This window comes from Hypanus sabinus, chromosome 21, assembly GCF_030144855.1.
Source record: "Hypanus sabinus isolate sHypSab1 chromosome 21, sHypSab1.hap1, whole genome shotgun sequence".
Taxonomy (NCBI): Eukaryota; Metazoa; Chordata; class Chondrichthyes; order Myliobatiformes; family Dasyatidae; genus Hypanus; species Hypanus sabinus.
The window spans coordinates 30,156,040-30,182,488 of NC_082726.1; the positions used below are offsets into that span (position 1 = coordinate 30,156,040).

The 26,449-nt window shown below is 43.2% G+C and overlaps 1 protein-coding gene across 1 annotated transcript in view; it reads right to left on the minus strand.

Moving 5' to 3' along the window:
• The window catches only part of nfkb2 (nuclear factor of kappa light polypeptide gene enhancer in B-cells 2 (p49/p100)), a 76,014-nt gene extending 59,869 nt beyond the window's left edge, over positions 1–16,145 (minus strand). Inside the window, exon 1 of the mRNA XM_059946208.1 lies at positions 15,867–16,145. The gene's annotated coding sequence lies outside the window, so the exon portion shown is untranslated. The remainder of the gene's footprint in view (positions 1–15,866) is intronic.
• Positions 16,146–26,449: the final 10,304 nt, after the last annotated feature.

A 26,449-nucleotide genomic window follows, 5' to 3' on the forward strand; every position in this document is an offset into this window, starting at 1 on the left:
CCAGGTGGTTGTTGTTCGGACCGGGCAGAAAAATAGGATGGTCGTGGACTATAGCCAGACCATCAATAGGTTCACGCAGCTTGACGCATACCCCCTACCCCGCATTACGGATGGTCAATCAGATAGCTCAGTACTAGGTGTACTCGATCATAGGCCTGAAATCCGCTTATCATCAGCTCCCCATCCGCCCAGAGGACCACCCCTACACCGCCTTTGAGGCGGGCCGCAGGCTCTATCACTTCCTGTGCATCCCCTTCGGTGTCACGAATGGTGTCTCTGTCTTCCAGAGAGAAATGGACCAGATGGTTGACCACTGCCAACTGAAGGCCACGTTCCCATATGCCTACGTGGTCTTACCTGATGGGCGGGAGGACACGGTCTCCATCTACGACCTGGCGCCCACAGCAGCCCTAACCCCTAACACTTCAAGGTGACTATGAACCATGTACCCACCAATGTATATACCCATGAGACATCGCACACACCAAGCCCTACACAGACTCCTCACGACACTCCCATACTGGGCGCCACGCACATGCATGAGGAATTACTGATGCCTAACGGGCTGGCACCTCAAGTCAGGCCGGAGCCAGCACAACCACGGTAACCGGTACTACGTAGATTGCAGCGACAGACTCGACCACCTGATAGACTTAACCTGTAAATATACTTGTAAGAAACTTCGCCCTGTGGGGACTCTCTTTTAAAACAAAGGGGGGGTGGGTGAATGTGGTAAACTACATGTATACCTGTCTGAACTCGCCCCTCTGCTGACTGCTCCTGTGGCTCCTCCCACAGACCCCTGTATAAAGGCAATTGGAGGCACTGCTCCCCCCTCAGTCTCCAGGATGTTGTGGTCACTTCTGCTGCTAATAAAAGCCTATCGTTCGCCTCCCGTCTCCAAGAGTTATTGTTGGTACATCACTTCCAGAGGACCAATTTTCACTCTTGCTACCCTTTTGCTCTTATGACAGTGCCTTGAAAAATTATTCAACCCCCTTAAGTATCTTCATGTTTTACTGTCTCATTTACTAAATTTAAATTAGGATATTTTGAGCTAAGCTACAAAACATTGTACATGTCAAATAAAAAAATTCCAAAATATGTCAATAATTAACTAAAAGTTAAAAACCAAAATTGTGAGGCTGAAAATGTATTTATCTCATTTGTAATTACTACACAACCTTTCCTCAGGTGCAATACTGTATATTATCTTACCAACTCACCCAGATTGTTGATGTAGGAGAGTGGAGGACTGTCTAAATAGCAACCCCCACCTCGCTCTCTCTAAATTCCAACAGCATGGTAGATTTTCAAAAATCAAAATGAAGACAAAAGTGCATTCAAGGCAAGCCAGGGAAATAATAGAGAAGCACAAATCTGGGGAAATTCTCTAAACCTGTTAACCTTGCTTTTTATTCTGACAGGAACATAGAAGATACCTACTTTTCAAGGCCTCCCACGTACCAAGTACACCTTTATCAGAAAAAAAACCTGTCCCAGTCCACACTTGCCAGATCCTTTCTGAGAAAACTGGCCTTCCTCCAACTTAGAATCTCAACCAGTGGACCAGGCCTATCTTTTTTGCATACTTACTTCGAAACTAATGGTATTATGATCACCAGATGGGCAAAGTGCTCCCCTACACAAACTTCTGTCACCTGCCCTGTCTCATTCCTTAATGGGAGATCTAGTATCGCACTCTCTCTAGTTCTATGCACTGATTAAGGAAGCCTTCCTGAACACATTTGACAAACTCTTTCCCAACCAATCCTTTTACAGTATGGGAGTCCCAGTCAATACGTGGAATGTTAAAATCATCTATCACACCTATGTTTCTTGCAATCCTGAGATCAAAACACAGCAGGTCCTGTCCTTTAACTTAGCAGCTAACTCCTTTAAGTCACTTTGCAGGACATTGTCACCCATCCTATCCATGTCATTGGTACGGACATGGACCAAGACCTATGGCTGCTCCTCCCCTCCCCCCCACATTTAAGAATGCTGTGGACTCTATCCAAGATGTCCTTGATCCTGGCACCAAAGAGAAAACCAGGAATCTCAATCTTATCTTCAGTATCTCCTTTCTGTTCCCCTAAACAAATCCCCCATCACTACAGATCACTTCTTCTCCTTCCTTCTCTTCTGAGCCACAGAACCAGACTCAGTGCCAGAGACCTGACACCCCTGGTGTTCCTCTGCAAGGTTCTATCCCTCAACGGTATCCAAAGCAGTATACCTGTTGTTGAGGGGAACAGCCACAGTGGTACTCTGCACAGGCTGCATAGTCCCTTTCTCCCTCTTGATGGTCTCCCAGTTGCCCGTGTCCTGCACCTTGGGTGTAACTACATCCCTGTGCGTCCTGTCCATCAATCCCTCAGCCTTCCAAATGACGCAGAGTTCATCTGAATCCAGCTCCAATTCCTTAACAGGGTCTGTTAGAAGCTAGAGCTCGATGTGCTTTTCACAGATGTAGTCATCAGGGACAATGGAGGTCTCCCTGCCTTCCCACATCCCGCAAGAGGAACATTCAACTAACCTACCTGGCATCACCAATGCTCTCAATGTGCAATAAAGAAAAAATAAGTAGCAAAAAAAAATACCTACGGCCTATGCACCTCCTTGCTGAAGCCTTGATCTCTGAAAATGATCAAGAACTGGTCTGTACATGAATCTTCCCTTTCCTTTATTCCCAGAGTAAAATTCCAAACTGCTGAATGTACTCCAGGAATAAATTTCTTCCCCTTGTCTATGCCCATGCATTAGGGTTAGGGCTGGGCAATTGGAACACAGAACACTACATCTCAGGAAAACATGAGGAAATCTGCAGATGCTAGAAATTCGAACAACACACACAAAATGCTGGTGGAACATAGCAGGCCAGGCAGCATCTATAGGGAGAAGCGCTGTCGACGTTTTGGGCCGAGACCCTTCGTCAGGACTAACAGAAAGGGAAGATACTAAGAGATTTGAAAATAGGAGGGGGAGGGGAAAATGCGAAATGATAGGAGAAGACCGGAGGGGATGGGATGAAGCTAAGAGCTGGAAAGGTGATTGGCAAAAGTGATACAGAGCGGGAGAAGGGAAAGGATCATGGGACCTAGGGAGAACGAAAGGGGGAGAGGAGCACCAGAAGGAGATGGAGAACAGGCAGAATGATGGGCAGAGAGAGAAAACAAACAACTAAATATATCAGGGATGGGATAAGAAGGAGAGGAGGGGCATTAATGGAAGTTCGAGAAGTCAATGTTCGTGCCGTCAGGTTGGAGGCAACCCAGCCAGTATACAAGGTGTTGTTCCTCCAACCTGAGAGTGGTTTCATCTTGATAGTAGAGGAGGCCATGGATAGACATATCAGAATGGAAATGGGACATGGAATTAAAATGTGTGGCCACTGGGAGATCCTGCTTTCTCTGGCGGACATTGTGTAGGTGTTCAGTGAAACGGTCTCCCAGTCTGTGTCGGGTCTCACCAATATATAAAAGGCCACACCGGGAACACCAGACGCAGTATACCACACCAGCCGACTCACAGGTGAAGTGTCACCTCACCTGGAAAAGGAAAAGGCCCTTCAGCCCACCATGCCTCTGACTTTCCATCTCACACTTGCTGCGATTAAGCCCCATCTGCTCCTTCTATGTCTATATCTGCAACTTTGACAAGGATATCTGTATCCTTTGACAATCCTTCTTCACTGCAGCTCCAATAATTTTTGTCATCTGCAAATTTACAAACCAGCCCAGATCTAACATTGTACAAATCATTAACATATAATCATAAGTAGCCCCAATGGATCATTGGTCACAAACCTCCAGTGAGAGTAACACCCTACCACCACACCCTGAACACTATGGGCAAACCGATTTTGAACACAGCCCACCAGGTCCCATGCACCTTAATCTTCTGGATCAGCCAATTTTGAAGGACTTGTACTTATTTTCAGTACTCCAGCAATGAGATTCTAGTTCCACAGTAAGAATCCTTCCAGATGACCCAAACTGTGAAACCACATTCCCCAATGTCAGCAACAAGACACCTTGACCTCCACTCTTAAAATTCCTGCCCTCGTCACAAACTGAAGCTACACAACGCCTCATGCAATCCCAACGCTCTGACTGTGACATTCAGAAGGCGTGAGGAAGGAGACACATTGAGAGACAAGAGAAAAATGAAAAGAAATAAGTGGGAACGAGGTAATCATCAAGCTCAGATGCTGGGTTGTCAGACCTGGAAGTCCAGGGGCTGTGTGGAAGATGGAGGACAATGCAGGGATGTCAATAGGACTGAGTGGAAAAAGTGTAGAACAAAACTTTAAGAGAGACCGTGCTTACTGAGGAATGTAAGAGCCTACATTCTTGGAGAACAGGCATAGTTTTAACCAGCATTCATATCTGAGATAGCCCTTCTAACAGTGTCTGAGGGAACAGGAGAAAAGATACAGGTCTGAGCTTGACCTAGGAACTTCACTCAGGAGCCATTTTCAGTGCACAGCCAGTTCACTCCCACAGGAAGAGTCAGTGATAAACTACACTTACCACAAAAAAAAATGTTTTCCCCTTTCCCATTAACACTGAGGTTAACTCCTTCCATCATAACATCACTTTCAATCCACGCATAGGCAGGCTGCAAAAATTATCTAATTCTGCCGTCAGATGGGATATTTGGCGTCAGCACTTTTCCTGGAACAACTTGGGGTTCAGAATAACAGAACTTCAGAAATTTCCCATTTCAGAACTGTTTTCACTTGCGTGGGCGGTGGATTAATCAGATTCTTGGCTTCAAACACACAGCTGTTTTCGTCACCGATGCTGATGTGGGCAGATCAGCCTGGGGTGGGTGGGGGGACCCAGTGCTGAGGGCAAGGACAGAGAGCAAGGGGGGGGGGTGAGGTTGAGGGGTAGGGAAGAGCAGACAGTCATTGCTGGCAGTGGGCAAAGCTGTTATTTAATGTTGGGGGGGTAAGGCCAGCTTACAGTTAGCAAGGTGGGCAAAGGACAGAAAGCCCGAAGTAAAAGATGAAACCATTGGGAAAGAGAACAGAGGGTAAATGAACACAGGGGTTTGTCCGTAGTGAAGACTGTACACAGGAAAGAGTGGCTTTTGATTAAGGACAATCCCTCTTTAATTATCATAGAAAATATGATCAGAGGCTTGCAGGTGGGGGAGAAAGAATAAAGAAAAAGGAATTAACTTTGGGAAGTGTGTGACCACCTGACAGCAGGTCTGAAACAGTCAAATGTACAAATGAAGAAATCAAAATTGGAAAAGCTCAGCAGGTCTGGCTGAGGAGTGGAGAGAGGCTCAGTCGGGAGATTTCATCAGAATACAAAAGTGAGAGATAAAAACCCAACCCTGGTTCCCACGGTAACTAGCATTGTTAACAATTCTCACAGTCAGAGATACAGCCATTCAGCCCACTGTATCGATACTGACCTATTTTCATTAATCCCTACAATTAATCCTTTTTTTTTTAAAAAAACTGTATTTTTCCCATGTTCTCAACCACACAACTCTCCTACAGATTCTACCACTCATCTCCCTCCAGGTGAAAACACAGTTGCCACTTAACTTGCCAACCGGCACGTCTTTGTGAAATGGGAGGACACCAATCAGTAAGAATGTCCAAATTCCACACAGACCGCACTGGAGGCCAGGGCTGGGAGGCAGCAGCTCTGCACTGCCCTGGCTTCTGAAGCCCTCGTCATCACTCCTCCGAACAGCAGCCTAATCCATCCACCCCTGAAATAATTTCCTCTCTTTATTTCAGATTCTTGAATATAACACCATCTCTAAATTCATCCCTCACCACACCCCCCCCCAGCTACTCCGATTCCTTACTCAAATCAGGCCCCCGCTTCCACACTGATAAAGTCATGGAGGTCATCCAGCTTGATTGGGACAACACTGACATCTCATCCCATCCTTCTCAAGAAAGATGTCTTCTTTCCCTCCCTCTCCTCTTCCTCTTTTCCAGTCCTCACAATCGATCTTTTAGCACTACTTATTTTTTAATATATACTTACTGCAATTTAGTTTTTATTCTGTATTGCAATGTACTACTGCCACATTATCAACAAATTTCAGGACATATACCAGTGACGTGAAACCTGATTCTGGATCACATAATTCAATCCATCACTCATTTCCCTGTGCTTTTAGCTCTCTTGTTCTCATTTCACATTCATATGGTGTCCTTGGAGACACTATCCAAAAATATGGAAGAAGTTTCATCAGCATAAACCAATAAAACTCAGCTCCTCCTCACTCAATCCAGCCATCATTTCTCATGTTGCATTTCTCAGCTAACACAGGATCTGTGTTGAAGACATTGCTACTCAGTAGACAGTTTCCTTCCTGCCACAAATGCCATCAGCTCCAGCTCTGACAAGCTGCAATGTCTTACACACAATCCGCGTGCTTCAAATCACAGTCAACTTAATTGCTTCGTCCCACCAGACTGCTACACCCCCAAAGCTCAGCTGCAGCTGAAACCCTCTCCGATTCCTTTTCATCTCACTCACCTCCGAGTGGTACCTCGTACACAAGGTCATACAAAGCTCTGCTGCTTGTAATAATTCACACTGTTCATTTTATCCAACCATTCACTGAAATTGATCTGTGGCCCAAGCTTACAAGTACTTTCTTCGTTTTTAAATGCCCACAGTGCCATACTCCATTTCGAAATTCACTCAGCCCATCATCACAGAGAACCCACGTTCTTTCAGCTCTGACTGCCTCTTGATGTGCTGTTGTTATTTAAGTGGTACAACATTCCCCAGCCAAATGATTGTAACATTTTTAGGGAGAGGATAAAATAGCCTTTAAAAAGGCACAAATTAGGGCAGACATCATAGATTCATCTCTGACTAAAAGCAAAATTGTTTTTTTTTTGAGGAGGTGACAGTGATGTCTGATATGGGATGAAAAACAAAAATACACAGGTGTTGGAAATCAGAAATAAAAATAGAAAATGCCGAAAACATCAACCAATCAGACAGCATCTGTGAAGATGGAAAGAGTTAACTCTTCAGGGAAATGAACCACCTTCACAAGCAGTTGAATTTAAGCAGAGGTCACCTGAACCCCTCACCCCATCTCCCCCTCTCCAGATGTGCTGGATGTTTCCAGATTCATCATTTGCATTTTAGGTTTATGCAATGGACATAGATTTTAAAGACCCAACAAGTGGATTGATCACGGGATTCAAAACAAAGTGACAAATTGCAAGGTCACTTAGCGAGAGAACACCAGCTGTCAGTCGGAGAGAGTTTTAGCGCTGGGGGGCTGTGTGCAGTGCAGCTTGTGTGAACTCACTGCCACAAAGCTCGCCTTCTCTGATACATGCTAATAACTTGCACAAATGGGCTTAGGAGGCACATTGAAGTTTGTGAGATACCAAAACTAGCTTCATACGCCAAGGCTCCAATCTCTGTACTTCCCTTCTCTCCTCACCTCTGGCAAGACTGGCCCAAATGATCTCACTGGCAGCTTGCTCTCAGCACAACTCTGGGATGAAGAGGCGATAGAGGGAGGGCCGACCTTCTAGGCCCTGTCAGAGAGGGACAGAGAGGGTCAGACAGAGAGAGAGCAAGACACACACAGACACAGAGGGAGATGCAGAGAGAGAGGGAGACAGAAAGAGGAAGAGGTGGGGGGGGAGGAGACAGAGAGGGGGCGAGAGACGGAGAGGGCAGGGGGTGGAGACCGAGGGAGAGTCACAGAGAGAGACAGACACACACACAGACAGAGACAGAGACAGAGAGAGGAGAGAGAGAGAGAGAGAGAGAGAGAGTCAGAGACACACACAGACAAACCTCTCTTTTTATCATTTCCTCTCTGGAACATGGGGGTTGAGCAGTGTGAGGAAAGCATTTATTTGTCTCTGGTTTGCTGTCCCCATCCTCTCCAACCTGCTGTTGTTTCAGTGTATGTGGGGAGCGGCCAGACTCTCAGTGCTTCCCAAAGTTATTGCCTTGTGAATATAAATGACCTGTGATCTTCATATACACTGTTGATTAGAAGTTGAAGCTTCCAACATCAAGAGGAATCCCTATCCTGCCTCTAAACAATGCAACATCTACCCTGGCAAGATTTCTCTGATTAACACACACCATTCACTAAGACCATTGTCAAACATCTGTAGCAAACCTATGTTCACAATCAACTCTCATTACACAATTCCCATGGCATCAAAAGTTTAAATTGATTTAAGTTTTAAATATAATCACCATACCTCCCCAGTACAGCAAGTCACTGACCCCAGTACTCATCTCCCTGAAATCCCCTCTGAGTATTCCACTGGTGATTTTAGCCTGTGCCCTCCACACAAGAGAAACACCAGCAGAAAGAACACTTGCCCACTTCATACTCCATCTGCGTCCAAGAAAATTCCATGCGTCCTCCTCAGAGTTTATTTCTCCATTTAGCATGGTGTTGTAGAAAGGTCAATGTACTCATCAAAGCCATCAATGGCTGAGGTCACAACACTGGTCCCTGCAGCAATCCACACTAAAGAAAATACCCATTTGTTCCTTCTGCATTTTCTACTTGACAATGAATTCATGCTAATATTAACTACAAACCCATGAGTCCTAATCTTGCACATTAGTTCAAATCATTTCTATAAACTCAAACACATGCTCTCACCTACACCTACCACTTACATCTTCAAAATGTAGATCTTCAAGATTCCCTTTCCCTAAACTGCAATTACAATTGACAGGTGTGATTTTCAAAGCTGTTATATCTTTAACAAGGAGTTTCCCTCATTACTGATATCACAGCATACAATTTTCACATTCCCTTACCCCTTCCTTTCTCAAGTAGCAAGGTTAAATTGGCAACCATACAACCAATGGTTTTTAAGAACCTAGCAAACATTAGAAAGTCAAAACTATTACATCTATCTTATCCACTGGTTCCTGTTTTAAAGCCCTGGGATTATTTTGTTAAAGCAATTTCTAAAATTTTCTTAACCAATATTAATTTGAATGTTCTTCACTCCTTTGCACTTCAGTTTCCATTATGCCTGGTGTAGGTTTTACTGGCAGCAAGTGAAAACAAAGATAATAAAGATTTGATTATTATTTCCTTATTTCATATTGCAATCATTGCTGCCTTTGCTACTGCGAAAAATCAATTCTTACATTTTCATTTCTTGGCCAGTTTAGTACTTTTTCCAACATTTTGTTCATCTACTTGCTTGTTTTTTTATTAACTTATGAACTCCTGAGGTTTACTATTTTTGACACCTTCTAGGCTTTAAAAAATATTTTGATTAACTATTGTTAAACTTCTTCCATTAGAACTTCAAGGACTAATTGCAAGAATCATAAACTGTAAACATTTTCTGTGTTTATCTTCCATCACTTCTAATCTAAGTTACACCTCAGACACCTCACAGATAAATTGCTCCCCAATTTGCTTAAATTCAAGATACTGATTCCAGTAATTAACCACATAATTCTCACATGCACGAAGGCAATATTAGTAACTCCTACTCAGAGAGAGCTTTATGATCATAAACACAAGTAAGTCTGCAGGTACTGGAAATCCAAAGCAATACATGCAAAATGCTGGAGGAACTCTGCAGGTCTGAAGAAGGGTCTTGGCCGTAACATTGACTGTTCATTCTTTTCCATAGATGCTGCCAGGCCTGCTAAGTTCCTCCAGCATTTTGTGTGTAGAGCTTTGTTATCAGTTGTTTTTTTTTTAATTACACATGTTGTTCCAAGTTTTATTTTCTAATTTTCAAATAAAAATTATTCATAAGCATTTATCTACATTGGGAGATACTCTCAGATCAATTGGACCAAGTTGTTGCTTGAAGTAACTAAATATATTGATAAGAGCACTACAATTGATGTGGACTTCAAGAAGGCTTCAGTCTATTTCATACGTGCGAGACTGGCCTGAAAGGTTGGAGCCCATGGGATCCAAGGCAAGATGAATTTAATCTTTATAAACTGAGGTGGTACACTTTGGGAAATTAAATTGAAGATATGGATTCTGTACATATATAGGACATACACCAAGAATGGCAGGGCCTGAAAGAGCAAGAGTAATGGAGGGCCCATGTTAGACAAGTCCATAAATCCCCAAAGCTGGCAGAACAGATAGACAAGCTGGTGGCCTTATTAGCTGCGGCACAGACTACAAGAACTTCAAGAAGAACTACAAGAATGAGGTCATTGTACAACTTCATAAAATGCTACAGCTAGTGCATAGAACACTGGCTCATCATTGTCACATGTATGAGATAGTGAATAATTGTCTTGTATGCCATTTGCCCAGATCATTTCACAATAGAGGTACAACTATAGCACATAATCAGGATTTGATTGCACTGCAGACGACTTAGGAGGTTGGTGTCTCGGATGGAGGAGAAACTGGACAGGCTGGGCTTGTTTCCCTTGGGAGTGGAGGGATGGGGATCCTGATAAGAGACTTTAAAAACAGAGGCCTGGATAGGATGGATAGTGAGAAAGCTTTCTGCATAATGGAGATATCTGAAACCACAGGGTGCGGGCTTAAGGTGGGAAGTACAAGAGTTTGAGTGGATCTGAGAAAGCCTTTTCATCGATGGTTGGTTCCAATCTGAAACCTAGCACTTGATAAACTACCTAGATGAGCACTTTAATCATCGGGGTGCAAGAAGAAGCACAGAAGAAATGGTAAATTGGACTGGGATAGATGGGTACTGGGGAGTCAGCATGCAAATTATAGTATGTTTCTGATGGTATTGCACAATTAAGCTACAAAGCAATCAAAATGATCGATTTGATTCCAACAAATTTGGCAACTGGTGGCCAGATGGACAGCAAGCCTGGCTGATCGCCAAGTTGGCCACTTTCTGAACTCCTGCTTTCAAAGGGGATTAGTCCATCCTGATGCCATTTAGGAATTAAGCTTTAAAGATGTTCAAGGGCAGCTGGACCCTCCAGTGGCAGGAGATCGCCAACCGAGTGAGACCTGGCCATGTACAGAATATCCAGATCAGCCAGGGCCTCCTCAGGGTTGACGGTGGGGAAGGAGTTGAAGCCAAGTTAGTGAGACAGCCATCAGACAACTCCTCATGCCAATAAAGGACAAAGAGAAATTCTGTCAGCCAGAGCTCCCAGGCTAAATACCCATAAACCAATGGGGAGTGGAGGGGGGGAGAAAGGGTGTGATGCCAAAGGAAGGGAATCAGTCACATGTTGGCTTGCCTTACCAGTCGCAAAGATGCCAGGAGTCAACCAGTTGGGATCTCAGCAGGTTTGAAGATTGCCAAGTGGTGCGTAGTTGCCTGTTACCAGGAACTGGCAGATGTTCAAAATAATTCAGGAGAAACTCACACAGTCCTCAAGCAGGCAGAAGAGATTAGTTTAGTCTGCCATCGTGACCAGCACAGACATACTAGGCCACAAAGCCTGCTTCCATGTTGTAGAATTAGTGTTATACAGCATAGAAACAGGCCCTTCAGCCCAAATCATCCATGCAGACCAAGCTACCTGAGCTAATCCCACTCACCTGTGTTTAGTGCACATCTCTGCAAAGCCTTTCTCTCCATGTAGTTGTCCAAATGTTGTTGTTGTTTTTTTTAATAAATGTTGTGACTGCACCCACCTCTACCATTTCATCTGGGACCATATTCCATACACTCATCATCTTTTGTGGGATAAAGTTACCCCTCAGGTCTCTATTAAATCTTTCCCTTCTTAATTTACACTTTATGTCCTCTAATTTTAGATTCCTCAACTCATCCATCTTATCTAGGCCCTTTATTTTATGCATCTCACAAGGACATCTTTCAGGATCCAACACACCAAGGTCCCAGCCAATCCAGCCTCTCCTGAGGACTCAAGAACTCCAGCCAGCTAACATCCCTGAAATCTTCTCTGTGCCCTTTTCAGTTTAATGATATCCTTCCTATAACTGGGTGACCATAACTGAGCACAATATTCCAAGTATCATCTCACCAATGACCTGTATAAATGTACCATGACATCCCAACTGCTGTACTGTACCCAGCCTCCTGACAGGTGGGAACAAGCACACTGAACACCCTCACCACCCAGTCTATCTGGGTCACTTTCAGGGAACTATGTAGGTCTCTCTATTGTACCACACTCACCAGGGCCCTTCTGTGTGAGAAGGCCCTAGTTTAACGTCAAAATACAATACTTCCTCTCCAGCTTACCCAGTTCATCTAGTTCCTGTTTGTAATCTTAGATTACTTTCTTCACTGTCTACACCGCCACCAATTTTGGTGCCATCTGCAAATTTAATAACCACCATTACCATGCAATTCATAAACATATATGACAAATAACAATGGACCCTGCACTGATTCCTGTGGCACATCATTGGTCACAGGAGTCCAATCTGAATAACAATCTGCCATTACCACCCTTTGTCTCCTTCCACCAAGTCTATTTTCTATCCAAGATCGGTTCAGTTTGTATCCTGGTATACTGTTCAACATTCCAAGTTGTCTGTGCGGCAAGCCGGAAATCTAATGGTCAAGCAACCTCCTATTAACTATAGTGTGATAATGTTCAAATCATCTGTGTTCTATTGATATTGAGTGATAAATATTGGCCAGGGTACCAGAAAGATCATCCCCCTCCTTCAAAATAATGTCAGTGTGTCACACACACCTGCAAGAATGTGCAGTGTTTAACACCTCATCCAAAAGCTACCTCCAGCACTTCTGCACCTGTCGACAGTGCAGCAATGTCAGCCTGGATTTCTGAGCTCCATTCTCTGGAGTAGGAAGCTGGGAAGCTCCTGGGAAGGAGTTACAGGAGCTTTAGGTCCCACACCACCAGATTCAGGAACAATTATTACCCAACAGCCATCAGGCTCCTGAACCAACGTGGGCAACTTCACCCACCTCATCGCTGAACTGATTCCATAACTTACAGACTCTCAACAACTCTACACCTCATGTTCTCAGTATTAGCTACGTATTTATTTTATTTCAACAGTTTGTCTTCTTTTGCACGTTAGTTGTTTGTCAGTCTTCATTTGCGTTTTCATTGACTCTATTAGATACCAGCAAGAAAGCGAATCTCCAGTTAGCATATGGGGATAAATACACACTTGGATAATAAAACTTACTTTGAACTTAAAATCAGTGCCACTAACAAGGCCACAACTAACATGAGACACAAATGTAACCCTTCACCACGCAATATCAACAATAACCAAATATAAGGTTGCACAAATAATCTTTACCTTACACAATGCATTAGTAACCTAAAGTGTATTGTTTAGTACATTTTCACAAATATCCATTGTTTGGGAAGGGCCAAGTTAGCCATGTGGATGCTTCCCTTGCAGAGCAGAATTGTGGGTGCATCTCATGTCTGGAAAGGCCCATGCTTTGGGTGTCTGGTACTGTATTACTGACTGACTACAGGTATCTGTTGGCCAGTTTCAGCTTTTTTTTTTGAGTCTAATTCTCATAGTAACAGCTTCATCATTGTTCTTTTCTCGGGAAAATGACCCAGGAATTTCCCACAGATACTTCCTTCTCAGCTTAACCACCAGAGAATGACACAGCACCGAATCAGAAGTTACAGTATTTTTCATGAATCACACCCTTAAAGCTGAAGGTAGCTCTGTAATAAAGTGCTGTGATCAAGTAAGTACAAGGATGGCTGTCTACATTAACTATAGAACTGACTACTTTTTAAAAATTGTAGTAAGAGTGAAATATGCTGATCTAAAAATGACATTAATTATTAATTATTGTATAAATACATTAATTATTTCCAAAAATACTGTCTGACTGAGTTTGTCCAGCATTTTCTTTTTTTGCTTCAAGTTAAACAGTAAAATGTCTCCCTACACTGTACTATCAAACATTAATGTAAAAGTTGCTTAGGTTTTGGGTGATGATATATAACAGTCACGTTCAGAGAAACATTCCCATTTCGCACTGGTGGCCAAATGTGGAGGTTTTCACTCCTGGAGTACCAGATCTGCTAACTACAACACAGTCACAAATTTACTTCACTCAACTGCCCCCTACCATCTCAAAGGAAAAACATACCCATTTTTTCCTAATCCAAGGCATTTATAAAATCAGTGATTCCCTTTAATGACACACAGGGCAATAAATTTTCAAGCTCCTGTTCTTCAAAACAGTATGCTAATGGGAACACACTATTTCAAAAGGGAGGCAATGGCTCGAGCTTCATCACATTCTCACTTTGACCCCATACAGCAGAACCAAATCTTCTGACTTAGCCAACACTATAACCATGAAGATAAAGTAAACCTCCTGTCACTATTAAAGCCCCACGTGTTTGCCTCAGCAGTGCACGTTCCCACAACTATTCCCCAGCCCCACTGACTCCAACTCTTGGTGTGCATGAGGCAGGATCCTGAAATCACCACTTATCATCCTTAAAACATCTTAGTCAGCAAAAGCTTGGTCACCCTGCCACTCTCAAGATGAACTTTCATTACCCAATAAAGACTTTTTCTTAATCCATTAACAAAATATTACAAAATATTAGCTGTCACATAAACCCACATGGACACAAGGCCAAACCTCACATGGTGGTAGATTTCTTTCAAAAAAAAATTCCCAAACCAAGAAACAATATGGTCAGCGAGCACAACAATAATGACAAAATTAGCAAAGCTGCAAAAAAAATAAACTGTTGGTGGAACTCAACAGGTTAGGCAGCATCTGTAATGGTGGTTGTGTTGAGAATAGATTTTGGGTCAAGATCCCAGTGTAGGTGAAAGGTCTCCACCTAAAACATCAATTGTCCATTTCCCACACCTGACGCTACTCAACATACTGACCTCCCCCCCCCTCCCTCCCGGTAGTTTGTTCCTGGATGTAGAAAGGAAATACTTTAAGACCTACAGGGAGAAATGTGTGTGTTTGAGATTAAGCCTATCCTGAAGCAAAATCTAAAGTTCAGGGCAAATTTATTGTCAAAATACATACATGTCACCACACACCACTCTGAGATTCACTTCTTGCAGACAATCACAGTAAACACAAAGAACCACAATAGAATCAATGAAAAATAAAAGCACAAGACAAACAACCAATGTGCAAAAGGCAACAAACTGTGCAAACAGATATAAAGAAAAACAAATAATAAGGAATAAGTGAGCAATAAATATGGAGAATATGAGATAAAGAGTCCTTGAAAGTGAATCCAGGGGTTGTGGGAACTTTCAAGTGATGAGGTGGAGTGCAGTTATCCTCTCTGGTTCAAGAGCTCCTGAGCCTGGTGGAACCTGAGACTCCACCAGTAGATTAACTGCAGCAGAAACTCCTTAACTTGTAATAACATTACAGCAACGTTTTATTCGAAGGCTGCTACCTTTCATTCCAAACAGACTTGAGAAGATAGCAAGGAATGGACCTCCACTGCTAACCCAGATCCTGCTTCCACCACTCACTCCGCCCTGGATCAACCGAATAGATTAAAGAGTTTCCAGCTTCATAGCGTACACACGATAACAGTTTCAGGGCAGTTACAAAGATTGAATCATAGCGCAGCGAGAGCTCACCCTCTCCCCGACCCACTTCCTTAGCTCTACCCGTCAAACTGTCCGGGACAACTGAAGGCGACCGCCCCTCCTATCAAGGTTTCCAGCATCTGCAGAATCGATTCTGTTTGTGATCTGGGATGGGACGTTCTCCCGGTAACCTAGGTCTGGCCCATGTCGTTCATTCGGGGACGGGGCGAACCGACCCCAGTTCGATGGCAACCAGTCGGGCCGTGTTGATGGGAGGAGACCTAACTGAGTGCCCCGACTCCAGCTGACCTGTCGCCCCCACCCCCCCAATGACCAGGTACCTGGATATTAGCCCGGCGTTAGATGCTCCGAGCTGGCGCTCTCCCTACCTGACAGAACGGTGCTTCGGTTCCAAGCTCCGGCCACTACTGCTCCGCGCACTCGGGCCCTACCGAACCGCTCGCCCCACGCCCAGGGCGCCGCTTGAACGCTCCCTCGCCCCAGACCCGCCGCTCGGGTCCCTGGATGTCGGCTCTCCGCTGCGCCCCGGGTGCAGTGGTCCGCCGCCGCCGCTCCGCTCTCTCCCCGCGCCGACCCTCGCCCCTCTCTCACGGCGGAAAGTCCCAGTTGCTATTTGCAGCGCGTGTTGGAGACCGGGGATTTCCCATGACGTTCATCACGGTCAGCGCGAAAGCGCATTGGTTGCTCGGAGACAAGTCGCCGCTTCATTGGTCGATGATGCGCAAAGATGCAAATCTATCCAATCCCCGTGCTGCAAACGGCCAGAAATTTAAAGGGACAGACACCTGTTTCCTCATCCACTCGCCCCACAATGTCGGTGAAAGATGGAATTTCCCAAAACAATACATATTTTGGCAATGTCCTCATGCATTCACTAGAATTGCACGGTAAATATCTTGCACCTCTGAAGAGGGACTTGGGCAACTTCCTGGGACATGACTCTGGAAGCTGGTAATCTTGATCATAACACACAACGTGCTGGAGGAACTCAGCAGTTCAGGTAGCATCTCTGGATCAGAATTAGCGGTCGACTTTTCGGGCCGGGACTTCATCAGGGGGATTTCCATGATTGGACAAATTAGTGGCAAATAAAATCAATCACTTGCTGAGTTATCAACGCCTTTGGTCTTTGGGGGATCACATTTACTTATTTACGGAGATTTTAAACAAAACATGACATTTCTTAAAATTTTAAAAGATAACATAGCCAAGCAAAACGTGAAATAGATGTTATTCCCAGGAGATTTAGTGCCTAACTGTCATTGGTCAAGTCACCCACAATAACCGTTACAGCCGAACCTACCCCACTTCCAACCTTGTATATCTGCCCAAAACGTAGCAACTACCGTACTGTAAAGGTCATTTCAAAGCAAAACTATAATCAAATCAGTAAACGAAAATAGGAAGCTGAAAATAAAACGATGCAGATGCTGGAAATCTGAAACAAAGCCAGAAACTGCTGGGAAAATTCGGCAGGTCAATATGATGACTGTTTCTCTTTCTGCGGCTGCTGTCTGACCGGCTGTTCCAAGCATTTTCGGTTTTTTTTAATTATCAAAGCAGTAACCATTGCTAAACCAAATAAGCAGATCAGATTAGTAAAACTTTGAGCAAAAAACTTTATTTTAGCGAGTGGCTTCAGATTGGGAAGAGAAGAAATGTGCAGGGAGGGGAATTCCGTAGGCTGGACTCGTGGCAATTTTGACCACTCTGTGCATTAAACACTGAGCTAAATACATGGACATACATTCTTAACGAGTTAGTAATTCCTAATTTCAACAGACCCCTGTGTCTTGGTGGTTGAAGTCACAACCTCAAATAGTAAGTACAGAAAGTGCTAGGACTCAGCCAATCAAACAGCATTTGCAGAAAGAGAAAACAGTTAACATTTCTGCTCAGTACTAGAAAGCTGCAGGCTCACAATGTACTTGGCTAAGGCCTGAAGTTACCTGCTCTGATTATGACTGAATGGCTCCAAGTCAGAATGTCGTCCAAAAGTCACTGCTCGTCCACCTGAGTTCTTCCAACATCTGCAGTTTTACTCATTTCCCATCACAGCCTCTAGTAATGAGGTGCAATTAAATTCAGCAATATAGTCAGAATCAGGTTTATTATCATCAGCATGGAACATGAAATTTGTTAACTTAGCAGCAGCAGTTCAATGCAATACATAATCCAGCTGAGAGAGAGAAAAAAATAATAAATAAAATAAAACAATAATAAACAACTAAATTAGTTACACATATTGAATAGTTTTAAAAATGTGCTAAAATGGAAATACTGTATATTTTTTAAAATGAGGTAGTGTCCAAAGCTTCGAAGTCCATTTAGGAATCAGATGGCAGAGGGGAAGAAACTGTTCCTGAATCGCTGAATGTGTGCCTTCAGACTTCTGTATCTCTTTCTGTATCATGGTAACAGTGAGAAAAGGGCATGCCCTGGGTGCTGGAGGACCTGCTTTTCTGAGACACCGCTCCCTAAAGATGTCCTGGATACTTTGTAGGCTAGTGCCCAAGATGGAGCTGAGTAGATTTACAACCTCTGCAGCTTCCTTTTGTCCTGTGTAGTAGACCCTCCATACCAGACAGTGATGCAGCCTGTCAGAATGCTCTCCACTGTGCAACTACAGAAGTTTTTGAGTGTATTTGTTGACATCTCTTCAAACACCTAATAAAGTATAGCCACTGTCTTGCCTTCTTTATGACAACATCAATATGTTGGGACCAGGTAAGATCCTCGGAGATCTTGACACCCAGGGACTTGAAGCTGCTCACTCTCTCCACTTCTGATCCCTCTATGAGGATTGGTTTGTGGTCCTTCATCTTACTCTTTCTGAAGTCCACAATCAGCTCTTTTGTCTTACTGACATTGAGTGCCAGGTCTCTGGGATTAAAGGAAATAGATATTTTAGTGGACCAGGAACAAAAGGGAAAGACCATGAAACTGAGGCATTCCTGAACTGCAGGCTGATGAAATGAGTTTTAGAGTAAGTTACAACATGGCGCCAATTTTTCAACAAATTTTCTTTGACCATGACTAGGTATTAACAATTTCTTGTTGGCTGAAGAAAAAAAACAAACTGTACATCGCTATCAAATACAATGAGTTCCCCTTAATCACCTACAAAAGGTGTGCCTTTGAACTTCTGCAGAGCTTGTAGATTCAGCCAGCTCCATCTGTGATGGTATTGGGTTTGCTGACTGTGAAGTTCTAAACTCAAATGATTACCTTAAGTGCCACTGGATATAAATAGCCATGGCTGCTCTCACTAAAGAGAGATTATACTGTAATTACACAATCTTCTAAGACTGGTTCACTTCCCTGTTTATTCCCCATGATGAGTTCAGCTGCCAATATCCACTATTCAGAGGGTGAGTCCCCTCTCCCTGCCGAGAAGATACTTCCAGCTAACAAAGTAGTTTAAAACACAGTTGATTTATTTTCATCGATACATGTTTAAATCCAACATTCTTAAAACACGCAAACACCAAACCTCCCACCCCCTCACACAAAAAAACCAACAGATCGCCCACCCGGAAGAGGCAACCAAAATATCAAAACCACCAAACCCCCAACCTTCTCAGTCACAAAAATGGTGACAACATCAAACCCCCAACCCCTCCCAGCAAAAAAAGCACAGACAGCACCAATCTCTAACCCCCTCTCCCACACACAAAAATGAACAGGTCACCCACACAGAAATAAAACAATAAGAACATCAGACTCCCAAATCCCAACCACTCCCTCGTACAAAAATCAACACATTGCACACCAGAACACCCAGCCTGATAATCGGCAAAAAGAAAGAAAACACAGAAAACTGAATGAAAGCAATATAAACTGCAGTTCAATAATCACATAAATATCAGAATTTTGAAACACCCTCCCACCAGAAGCAAGAGCAGCCGCTCAAACTTAGTCCTTCCGCAAAGAACGACCACTGTGCACTGACCTGCGGCCTTCTGAACCGCATCAACCCACGACCTCCACGGAGGGCAACCACTGACCTCCTCCATATTTGCCTCAATACTTCAATCTTCCTCGACACTTCGAAATAGAGTCAATCATGGACTCGCGCCCCATCTCTGGTCTTCTGCACGAGGCAGCCCATGCCTGCGATCCTCAATGGGGACAGCAGAGCACCAAATCATTCAATCAAATTCCAAACTACACATCTCAGGCTCCAACAGTCTCCAAAACACAGTCAAGTCAAAAAGAACAAGCAGAAGGCATAGAAAAAGTGAAATAACTGAAGAGATTGACTATCTGAAAGATGTCACCTGAGGAATCGTTCATTGGTGCCATTTTTACCTTCTTTTCGATGTTCTAAAAAAAAATGGAAATATTGAAATATAAACAATAATTGGGAATCAATTGGCACTGAGGTATCGAAAGCGCAAAGAGAATAGGGAAGGATCATTGATTATTTATGACTCAGGAGTAGACAATTCAGTCCATCTTGTCAACTGGTCAGTAAAGTGTATCCCAAACAAATTGCTCCATCCAGTACTAGGTCTGTGACCCTGCTACACAAGGCTCTCAAACACTACTTCTGTCTCCATTGTCTTTTGCATATTGCGTTCCAGACTCACCCACAATCTCAGCGTTTTCACTTTCACCCTTGTCTAAATCTTCTTCACTGCAATATCACACATTGCCTCCTACAAGCTTTCCACGAGAGTATCTATAATGTACACTGTTCAGTCTATCTCACTTCCACTGTAGAACTCAGGTTATTCCACTCGCAGTATCGAGCTGCAGTACACAGATGACGTATGTGTCTCTCTGCACTTGTTGGTGTGAATGTTGTATGGAAATTTGGAAATATATAATAAAACATGAGAAAATATTACAGCTTGCCCACCGAAACTCCTAATGCTATCTTTCAATAATCGCAGGATAGCAGGACTCTTTCAAAAATATTGCTATAATCCCCACAGTCAACATAAACCTTGTTACCTTCTCAAAAGGATTCAATTGTTAATTAAGCACACTCTTAACAAGGTTTCCTCTATGCCTTTTTAAGTAAAGATTTATGTTGTCCCTTAGATTTAGTAATTTGCCCATCAGCCCCACTGAAGTTCCAGTATCTGCTGAATCGCTTGTTTAAAGTAAATTTATTATCGAATTGCATATATGTCATCATATACAACCCTGAGATTCAGTTTTTTGTGAGCAAGTCCATCATTGAATAATAACCACAATACAATCAGTGAAAATCTACATCAACTTGGGCAATTAAACCAGTTTGCAAAAGACAACAAACTGTGAACATACAAGAAATAAATAATAATAATTAACAAATAAGCAATAAATATTGCGAACATGAGATGAAGAGTCCTTGAAAGTGAGTCCATGGATTGTGGGAACAGTTCAATAATAGGGCAAGTGAAGTTATCCACTTTGCTTCAAGAATCTCATAGTTCAGGGATAATAACTGTTCCTGAACCTGTTGGTGTGAATCCTGAGGCTTCTGTACTTTTTCCCTGATGGCAGCACTGAGAAGAGAGCATGCCCTGGATGGTGGGGGACCCTGATGATGAATGCAGCTTGCTTATGATAATGCTTTGTGCAGGTGTGCTCAATGGTGGAGAGGACTTTGCTGTGATGGGTGTAGCTGTGATAGCCATTTATGAAGTTAAACTAACTGAGCTAATATTACTTGGCTTATTGTTTCCTTTATCTGTAACCAACATTACAACAGTAGCAATTGTCCAATCCTGCTACATCACTGATTTGACCACGGACAATTGGACAATGAAAAAAGTTCAAAGCTCAAATTTTAAATTTTAGTATCAAAGTATATATATGTCAGCATATACAGCTCTGATATTCATTTTCGATAAATCTATAGAAAAATAGCCATAGCAGAATCAATGAAAGATCACCCACGTAGGATGTTCAACCAGAATGCAGAGGACTTCAAACTGTGCAAATACAAAAAGAAGTAAAATTAATAATGAATAGATAAATAAATAAGCAATAAATATTGAGGACATGAGATGAAGAGACCTTGAGAGAGAGAGTCCATTTCAGTGATGGGGCAAATGAAGTTATCCCCTTTGGTTCAAGAGCCTGATGGTTGAGGGGTAACAACTGTTTCTGAACCTGGTGGTGTGAGTCCTGAAGCTTTGTACCTTCTTCCTGATGGCATCAGCAAGTAGAGAGCATGACGGTGGTGGAGGGTCCCTGATGATGGATGCTGCTTTCCTGAAACAGCATTTCATGTAGATATTCTCAATAGTGGGAGGACTTTACCCGTTATGGACTGGGATATATCCACTACTTTTAGTACAAGTTTTTTGTTCAAGGGCATTGGTGCTTCCAGACCAGGCTGCAAACTACTAAGGAAGTAGAGGTGCTGCTATTCTTTCTTCATAATTGCACTTACGTGCTGGGCTCAAGACAGGTTCTCTTAAATAATAATACCTTGGAATTTAAAATTGCTAACCCTCTCCAGCTTTGATCCTCTGATAAAGACTGGCTCAGAGACTCTGTAATTTCTTTCCATGCTTTTTTAACAGCCATGAATATATTTCATCTGGACCTGGTGATTTATCAAACTTCAGATGATAAACTTAGAATACCACAAGTATGGTTGCCAGGTTTGTTGATGAGACAAATAAAAGTACAAAATTACTTTGTGAAGAGTACATAACAAAAATGTACTGGACTATACCTCTTAGCACCGTTACTTGTAAAAACGCCATCCTCTTCTCTCGATTCTTCCATCTCCACTATATCCACTCTCAAGATGAGGCTTTTCATTCCAGAATGAAGGAGATGTTCTCCTTCTTCAAAGAAAGGGGCTTCCGTTCCTCCACTATCAACACTGCCCTCAACTCATCCCTTCCTTTTCACGCACGTCTGCTCTTAACCTATTCTTCCGCCACCCCACCAGGGATAGGGTTCCTCTTGTCCTCACCTACCACCCTACCAGCCTCTGCATCCAGCACATAATTCTCCGTAACTTCTGCTATGTCCAGCGGGATTCCACCGCTAAGCACATCTTACCCCTTCCCGCCCCACTTTCTGCTTTCTGCAGGGATCACTCCCTACGCAACTCTCTTGTCTGTTCTTCCTTCCCCACTGATCTCCCTCCTAGCACTTATCCTTGCAAGTGAAACAAGTGCTACAGCTGCCTCGACTCCTCCTCCCTTACTACCATTCAGGGCCCTAAACAGACCTTCCAGGTGAGGTGACACTTCACCTGTGAATCTGTAGGTGTCATCTACTGTATCCAGTCCTCCTGGTGTACGTTGCCCCACTTTCTACTCTGACTCATCTTTTTTCCCCAGTTCGGATAAGGGGTCTCAGCCCAAAATGTTGGCTGTACTCTTTTCCATAAATGCTGCCTGGCCTGTTGAGTTCCTCCGGCATGTTGTGTGTATTACTTGGATTTCCTGCATCTGCAGATTTCCTCTTGTTTGGTACAAAAATGGAGGTTAAGTAAGCAGGCAAAGACCCTGCAAATTAGATAAACTGTGAGAAAATGTGGAACTATCAATTTGGTAGGAGAAAGGAAGAAGAAGCATGCTCTGTAGTTTCAGAGCTCTGAAATGCAGAGCAATCAGGTTGGACCAACAGAAGATTTGTAAAAGACTCATGCTCTGGACAATTGAAGAAATGTGGGGAAAGTGAATTTAATTAGGAAGGTTATGCTGCAAATACATAGGGCATTGATGAGAACACATGTCATATTCTGTGTTATGTCAGTGTAGGGAAGTTATTGGTGAGGATTCCTAGGGATAGAACTTAAGAGCATTTGGAAAACCATATCCAAATTAGGAACAATCAGTATGGCTTTGTGTGGGGCAAGTTGTGTCTTACTAACTTGATTGAGTATCTTGAGGAGATGACAAAGATGATCAATGAAGGTAGAACTTGTTGTCTGTATGGACCTTGGTAAGGTATTTCATAAGGTCCCTCATGGTAGGCTCATCCAGAAGATTAAGATACATGGAATCTATGGTGACGTAGCCACTTGGATTAGAATTAGCTTGCCCTTTGAAGTCAGAAGGTATTGGTCAATGGGACTTACTCTGACTGGAGGTCTGTGATTAGTGATATTCCACAGGCTTTAATTTTGCTTGTTTTCATTGGTTGAGGCATTGAGTTCAAGAGTTAGGAAGTTATGTTGCAGCTTTATAAAACTCTGGTTATACCTCATCTGGCATATTGCATTCAATTTTGGTGGTCTGTTTTAGGAAAAAAGTAGAGACTTTGGAGAATCCAGACTTTGGAGGTTCACTAGGATGCTGCCTTGATTAGATGGTAGACAGAGGTTGCAGCTTTGTAGATGAAACAGCAAAAGATGGTTTAGTTAAGGAGACTGTACTAAGGAACTCCTGTTGTAATATAAACACAAGAGATTCAACATATGCTGGAAAATTTGAGCAACATACACTAGATGCTGGAAAAACTCAATAGATCAGGTAGCATCTGTGGAGGGGAATATAAACAGTTGGTGTTTTGGACCACAGCCCTTCATCAGGACAGAAAAGCAAGGAGCTTGGTCTCAGCCTGAAATATCAGCTGTTTATTCCCCTCCATAGATGCAGCCTGACTTGCTCAGTTCCCCCTGCATTTTATATGTGTGGCTGTGTAAAGAGCCTGCAACAGCCACAACCATCTCCCTTTGTTCAAGACACACCAACCACAGAATGTCCATTGATCTCAGCTTTACCAGAGCTTCTTGATGCCATATTCAGTTAAATACTGCCTTGATGTCTCTATACCCATGACAGTGTGGTTAGGCATAGCTCAAATACCATCTATAAATTTACTAATGATACAACCATTGTTGGTAGAATCTCAGAGGGAGACAAGATGGTGTACAGAAGTGAGATATATCAACCAGTTGAGTGGTGTCGTAGCAACAACCTTGCACTCAACATCAGTAAGATCAGTAAGATGAAAGAGCTGATTGTGGACTTCAGGAAGGGTAAGGCAAAGGAACACATACCAATCCTCATGGAGGGATCAGAAGTAGAAAGAGTGAGCAGTTTCAAGTTCCTGGGTGTCAAGATCTCTAAGGACCTAACCTAGTCCCAACATATCAATGCAGCTATAAAGAAGGCAAGACAGTGACTATATTTCACTAGGAGTTTGAAGAGAGTTGCTATGTCAACAAAAACCCTGAAAAACTTCCATTGACGTACCATGAAGAGCATTCTGACAGGCTAATCACTGTCTAGTATGGGAGTGAGGGGGCTACCGCACAAGACCGTAAAAAGCTGCAGAAAGATGCAAATTTAGTCGGTTCCATCTTGGGTACCAGTCTACAAAGTATTCAGGACACCTTCAATGAGCAGTGTCTCAGAAAGGCAACATCCATTATTAAGGACCTCCAGCACCCAGGGCATGCCCTCTTCTCATTGATACCATCAGGTAGGAGATACAAAATCCTGAAGGCACACACTCAGCAATTCAGGAACAGCTTCTTCCCCAGTGCCACTGAATTCCTAAATGGACAATGAACCCATGAACACTACCTCATTTTTTTTTAGAACATTTACAGCACATTACAGGTTCTTTGGACCACAATGTTGTGCCGACCATGTAACCTACTCTAGAGACTGCCTAGAATTTCCCTCTATTTTTCTGATCTCCATGTAACTATCTAAGAGGCTCTTAAAAAACCCTATATTTTAGGAAAGGATGTGCTGACATTGGAGAGGGTTCAGACAAGATTCATTAGAATGATACCAGGAATGAGAGGGTTAACATATGAGAAATGTTTGACCGCTCTTGGACTGTATTCCTTAGAGTTTAGAAGAATGAGGGGGGACCTCAGAGAAACATTTCGAATGTTGAAAGGCATGGACAGAGTGGATGTGGCAAAGTTGTCTCCCATGGTGGGAGAGTCTAGAACGAGAGGGCATGACTTAAAGATTGAAGGGCACCCATTCAGAACAGAGACGTTTTTTTAGCCAGAGGGTGGTGAATCTGTGGAATTTGTTGGCATGGGCGGCAGTGGAGGCCAAGTCATTGGGTGTATTTAAGGAATAGATTGATAGATATCTGAGTAGCCAGGGCATCAAAGGTTATGGTGAGAAGGCAGGGGAGTGGGATTAAATGGGAGAATTGATTAGCTCATGATGGAATGGCAGAGCAGACTTGATGGGCCAAATGGCCAACTTCTGCTCCTTTGTCTTATGGTCTTATATCCGCTTCCATCACTCCATCACCACCTCCGGCAGTGCATTCCAAGCACCTCCCCCCCCAATCTATGTGTGAAAAACATACCCCCTAACATCCCCTCAGTACCTATTTCCAAGCACCTTAAAACTATGCACTCTTCTGTTAGCCATTTCAGCCCTGGGAAAAAGCCTCTGGCTATCCACATGATCAATGCCTCTCATCATCTTATACACCTCTATCAGGTCACCTCTCATTCTCTGTCACCCTAAGGAGAAAAGGCCAAGTTCATTCAATCTATTCTCATAAGGTTTGCCCTCCAATCCTGGCTACATCCTTGTAAATCTCCTCTGCACTCTCTCTACAGCATCCACATCCTTCCTGTAGTGAGGTGACCAGAACTGAACACAGTACTCCAAGTGGGGTCTGACCAAGATCTTGTATAGATTTAGCATTACTTCACAGCTCTTGAACTCAATCCCACAGTTGATGAATGCCAACACACCACATACCCTCTTGACAACACTGTCAACCTGTGCAGCAGCTTTCAGTGTTCTATTGACACAGACCCCAAAATCTCTCACATCTTCCATACTGCCAAGAGTCCTACCATTTATATTATATTCTGTCTTTAAATTGGACTTACCAAAATGAACCACTTCACAGTTATCTGGGTTGAACTCCATCTGCCACTTCTCAGCCCAGTCTGTATCCTAGCGATATCCCGCTGTAACCTCTGATAATCCTCCAGACTATTCACAACACCCCCAACCTTTGTGTCATCAGCAAACTTACTAACACATCCCTCCAC